The sequence below is a fragment of the Mustelus asterias genome, chromosome 9, assembly GCF_964213995.1.
Source record: "Mustelus asterias chromosome 9, sMusAst1.hap1.1, whole genome shotgun sequence".
Taxonomy (NCBI): domain Eukaryota; kingdom Metazoa; phylum Chordata; class Chondrichthyes; order Carcharhiniformes; family Triakidae; genus Mustelus; species Mustelus asterias.
In genome coordinates this window covers 135,937,428-135,943,427 of record NC_135809.1, presented here as the reverse complement: position 1 = coordinate 135,943,427, position 6,000 = coordinate 135,937,428, and positions in this window count along the sequence as shown.

Here is a 6,000-nt window from a genome sequence, read left to right as displayed (position 1 = left end):
CTTGAGATTAGAGCTAAATTAGTTTAAAAACACTCAGTGAGCTCCAGAAGGCTACCTCGTCATGGAGCTGGGTGCAGCTTCAGAAGGTTCCCTGGTTTCCCATTATCGTTGCGTTGCCTGGGAGAGGTGGTGAGTTGTTTTTGTGTCTCATGTGGTTTGCAGTTCACAGAGAAACAATGAGAGCTGTCAGCAGGCTGTTCGAGCTCAATACAATCCTGGGGAGCTGAGAAGGTGGCAGACAACCACTGCATCCATGCTGGAGAGGGTTAGGGCTCAGAGGAAGTCCTGGGAGCCATTTATTGCTCAGGGCAGCTGGCAGACTGGAGTTTGAAGACACCCATGGACAGTGCAACCTTAGCCAAGTGAACGGTCAGTAGAAGAGTTCAAAGTGTGTGGGTAATTAAAGGTGGGATTGCAACTTTGTGAATCTTGTGGAATACAATCTTGGGAAAAGAGATTGTACCATCAGAAAGTGAGCAGTCAGTGAGTAACTCTAAACTGGAGTGGCTTTTGAGTGAATTCAGAGGCTGGATCTGAAGAGATAAAATTCCTCCTGAGGGAGACAGAGAGCAGAATCATCCCATGGCCTCGTCATTGGGAAACACACCATGTTTGTGCCTCCGGCCACAGGACATTGTCCCAGATGGGAGAATTCTGCCCAGAGCTTTATGAAAATTTAGTAATTCACTGTGGTCACTGATATCTAGTGGCTGAGAAATTCATGAGATCCAACCCCATCGCATCCACTATTTAATGCACAGTGTGATTTATTCAGCTGCAGTTTACTTGCTGATTCAGACTTACCTCACGTTAATTCTGAATGTTGCCTATTAGGTAGATATTGTAGCATGTTTTACTTTTCTGACTTTGTACAGTAAAGTTGATTTTATTTGTTTAAAAGCATGGAATGTTGAGGTTTAGGGGCGGCACAGTGATTAGCACTGCTGCCTCACAGCGCCAGGGACCCAGGTCCGATTCCCGGCTTGGGTCACTGCCTGTGTGGAGTTTGCACGTTCTCCCCGTGTCTGCCTGGGTTTCCTCCGGGTGCTCCGGTTTCCTCCCACAGTCTGAAAGGCATGCCGGTTAGGTGCATTGACCGGAACAGGAGCCGGAGTGTGGTGACTCAGAGAATTTCACAGTAACTTCATTGCGGTGTTAATGTAAGCCTCAATTGTGACTAATAAATAAGCTTTAACTTTTTCATATCTCCCTGCAACAAAAAGTTACAGGTCCGTAACCGGATCAGAAGAGAGGATTAAAACAGATGCATGTACTTAGAAATTGACAAATTTTCAATCCATTCTGCCTCGTGAAATGGAGCTAATGAGATTTTTCTTTCTTTGTGTACCAGATGACCCGAGAGAGGGACAACTGAACATCGGTAAAAGTCTCCCACGGTTTCAAGGTGCATGATTTAAATTCGTGATGGGTTTTCAGTCGATTAGCCTTGATTTAATCTCCCTACCAGAAAAAAAAGAGAATTAAATCATCGAGGCGCCAAAGGAAAATTTGAGAAACGTTCGGTAATTTAATTTTCAAAAGCAGTGCAGTTCAGTGAATGGGCAATATCTACCCAAGTGACAAAAAAACACAGGGATATCAGGAAAAAAATAGTTTGAGAACCTATCCATCAGGCTATCTTCAAATTATTTTGTTTCAAAATTTAAAACTGCCCCAAACGTGCCAAATAAAAAAACTAAATATGGTTACTCATTTTAAAATAGAGATATTGTTGAACTGGAGGGCAAGGTAGGCCAGTGGGCAGACAGTGAAGCAGCCCGTACCCATATACAGCAAGATCTGGATAATATTTAGGGTTGGGCTGGTAAGTAACATTCACACCACATAAGTGCACCACAGGCAATGACCATCTCCAACAAGACAAAATCTAACCATCACCCCATGGCATTCAATATCATTACCACTGCTGAATCCCCCACTATCCACATCCTACTATTGAGCAGATACTAAACTGGACCAGCCATATAAATACTATGGCTATGAGAGCAGGTCAAAGACTGAGAATTCTGCAGTGGGTAACTCACCTCCTGATTCTCCAAAGTCTGCCCACCATCTAAAGGAGTATGATGGAACACTCTCCACTTGCCTGGATGGATGCATCTCCAGCAACACTCAAGATGCTCGACACCATCCGAAACAAAGCAGCCCGCTTGATTGGCAAACATCCACCACATTTAACATCCGCTCTCTCTACCACTGATACATACTGACAGCAGTGTGTATACCACCAACAAATTGCAGCAACTCACCAAGGATCCTTCTACAGCACCTTCCAAACCTGCAACTCTACCACCGGATGGACAAGGGCAGTAGACGCATGAAAATACCACCATCTGCACGTTCCCCTGTAAAGGAATGCGATGGCCCAGTGGTATTACCGCCAGACTATTCATTCAGAAACTCAGCTAACGTTCTGGGAACCAGGTTCAAATCCCACCACGGCGGATGGTGGAATTTAAATTCAATAAAAAATATCTGGAATTCAGAATCTACTGATTGCCATGAAACCATTGTCCGGTTCACAAATGTCCTTTGGGGAAGGAAATCTATTGTCCTTACCTGACCTGGCCTGCATGTGACGCCAGAGTCACGGTAATGTGGTTGACCTCAACTGCCCTATGAACCCATGCAACGAGGGAGGGGCAATGAATGCTGGTCAGCTAGCGACAGCCTACTCCCATGAATGAATAAAAAAGACACCCACATCCTGACTTAGAACAAAATCATCATTCCTTCACCGTCGCAGGGTCAAAATCCTGGAACTCCCTCCCTAACAGCACTGTGGTGCACCTGTACCACAAGAAAAACAGTAAGAAGTTTAACAACACCAGGTTAAAGTCCAACAGGTTTATTTGGTAGCAAAAGCCACACAAGCTTTTGGAGCTCCAAGCCCCTTCTTCAGGTGAGTGGGAATTCTGTTCACAAACAGGGCATATAAAGACACAGACTCAATTTACATGAATAATGGTTGGAATGCGAATACTTACAGCTAATCAAATCTTTAAGATACAAACAACGTGAGTGGAGAGAGCATCAGGACAGGCTAAAAAGATGTGTATTGTCTCCAGACAGGACAGCTAGTGAAACTCTGCAGGTCCAGGAAGGCTGTGGGGATTACAGAGAGTGTGACATGAACCCAATATCCCGGTTGAGGCCATCCACGTGTGTGCGGAACTTGGCTATCAGTTTCTGCTCAGCGACTCTGCGCCGTCGTGTGTCGCGAAGGCCGCCTTGGAGAACGCTTACCCGAATATCAGAGGCCGAATGCCCGTGACCGCTGAAAGGCAGCTCACCACCACCTTCTCAAGAGAGATTAGGGATGGACAATTAATGCTGGTCTGCCACTGAAACCCACATCCTGTGAAAGAGTGTATAAAAAAAAACACGGCTATGGGCAAATAGGAGTTGGTGTAAATTAGGATTTGGCAGACTTTTGGATGTGTTCAAATTTATGGATGATGGAAGATGGGAGGCTGGGCAGGAGAGCAATGGAATTGTTAACACTAAGGGTAACAAACTCAAGGGGTAATGCAGTCTTAGGGTGACAAAAGCATGGAGGAGTAATTCAGCAGTGGGTGAGCTGGAGTAAGGCAGAGTAAAGTGATGTTACAGATGTGAAAGTGGACATTCTTGGTGATGAGGGTGGGGCAATGTTGTTGGATGCCTATCTCAAGGTGAAAGACAACACTACAATGTGGCTCTGCCTGAGAAAGTTGCCAGGGACGGGGATGGATTCAGCAGCTCGGGAACAAAACTTCCAGTGGAGATCAAAATTCGTAATATTTAGTTGCAGAAAATGTTTCCTTGACCAATATTAGAAATCAGACAAGCTGTCTGAAAAAACTGGAGGTGGAGATGCTGGCGTTGGACTGGAGTGGGCACAGTAAGAAGTCTGACAACACCAGGTTCAAGTCCACCAGGTTTATTTGGAATCATGAGCTTTTGGCGTGCTGCCCCTTCATCAGGTAAGTTTGATGTTGGTGTCGATATGCGCAATCTTCTTGGAGAGCCTCTCCACTTTGCGCTGGCAGTTTGTGGTGTCAATGGTAGCCATGATATGGAGATGCCAGCGTTGGAGTGGGGGCGGGCACAGTAAGAAGAATGACTCGCCTGACGAAGGAGCAGCGCTCTGAAAGCTCGTGATTCCAAATAAACCCTGTTGGACTTTAACCTGGCGTTGTGAGACTTCTTACTGTGACAAACTGGAGACAGTGGTGAGATAATATTATTCCTTCCGTAAAAAGATACAATATAGTAATGGAGTCATTTCTGCCTTTGAATCCAGTACAGCGTAAAGTCCGCTCTGCCGGCTGGCTATCTGTCTGCTCAGACGTGTTAACGAGTTTTTTTAATGCTGCCCTGATTCATATCCAAACAATCCACTGATCTGCAGTTTCTTGTACACACTTCCCTAACTTAACTCCGTATTGATTCCCAGCCCATTCTTCCTGCTCTTATAAGAATGCATAATTACCTCCCCGTCTCTCTCCTATGAAAATGCCTGAAGAAAGATTTCACAAGGATTATTAATGAAAGAAAATATAATCTGACTAAACACGGCTGATATCACTGAAAGGACAAAGCACGGACATTTACTTGTATTTTATTTCTCTTCAACTTTTTCTCCCTGTCCTTTGCTTAAAGCATATATTTCAAATTTCCATCTGTTTCAGGATTTTTCTCAATCTCCTTTGCGAACGTTGATGCCCTTTTAGAGTCACAGAGGTTTACAGCCTGGAAACAGGCCCCTCGGCCCAACTTGTCCATGTCACCCTTTATTTTTAAACCCCTGTGGTGAACCACTGTAGTTGTCTGTTTATGTGATAGTTTATGTGATATGCCTGGACACGCCCCTGCTGCCTCAATCCAGGGCTCCGCCCTCCTCGGGGTATAAAGGTGGCTACTCTCCGCCCCTTTTGCCTCAATCTGGATTAGCTATCGGTTCGTGAGTGCTTCTGTTCTTTGTTAATAAAAGCCTGTTGTTTCGCAACAATGAGTCTTTGCGTCATCAATGGTGCATCAATTTTATTAACAAAAATTTTGAGATGGAGCAACTCCTGAAACCTGACAAATTAGACTTGGATCCGCAGGCAGTTGGGGCCTCTAATTCTTTTGATCACTGGCTGCACTGTTTTGAGATTTTAATCGCTTCCTCCTCCTCCGTCGTCGTAACCAACATCGACAAACTACACGTGCTCCACGCCCGCGTCAGCGCTTACGTCTTTGCGCTAATGCGAGACGCGGAAACTTACCAGGAAGCAATCGATCTCCTCAAGAGCCAGTACAACCGGCAGCCGAATGAGGTCTACGCCAGACACCTGCTGGCCACTCGCAGACAGCAGCCCAGGGAATCGACTGAGCAATTCCTACGTGAACTGCGTGCACTCGGCAGAGCCTGCAACTGCAAGGCCGTTTCAGCCGCCCAAAATGCCAACGACCTGATCAGAGATGCCTTTGTCGCGGGCATCAGGTCGACCTATATCCGGCAGCACCTGCTGGAACAAGGTGGGCTGGACCTGAAGAAAACTGTGGAGCTTGCCGGCTCGCTGGAGGTGGCATTCCAGAACCTCGAGGCCTACACCCCCGCCCACAAGGGCATACTGTGGACACCGCGACCGCAGCCACCTCTGTACCCAGGAGGGCCGCAAACCTACGCCATGCCCCGTCCCGACGCCGAACTGACCACTGCGGCAGTCCCTGGAGGCCCGAGGTGCTACTTCTGCGGCCTGGAGAAGCACCCACGACGACGCTGCCCAGCGAAAGACGCGATCTGCTCTGACTGCGGTAAGAAGGGTCATTACCTGAAAGTTTGCAGGGCAAAATCAGCCCCCAGGCTCAGCGGCGCCGCGTGCGATCCGTGGGAGGCACTGCCTTCGACGCCATCGGCCGTGTGCGATCCGCGGATGCCGCCATTTTGGATGCCATCGGCCGCGTGCGACCCACGGAGGCCGCCATCTTGGACACCATCAGCCACGTGCG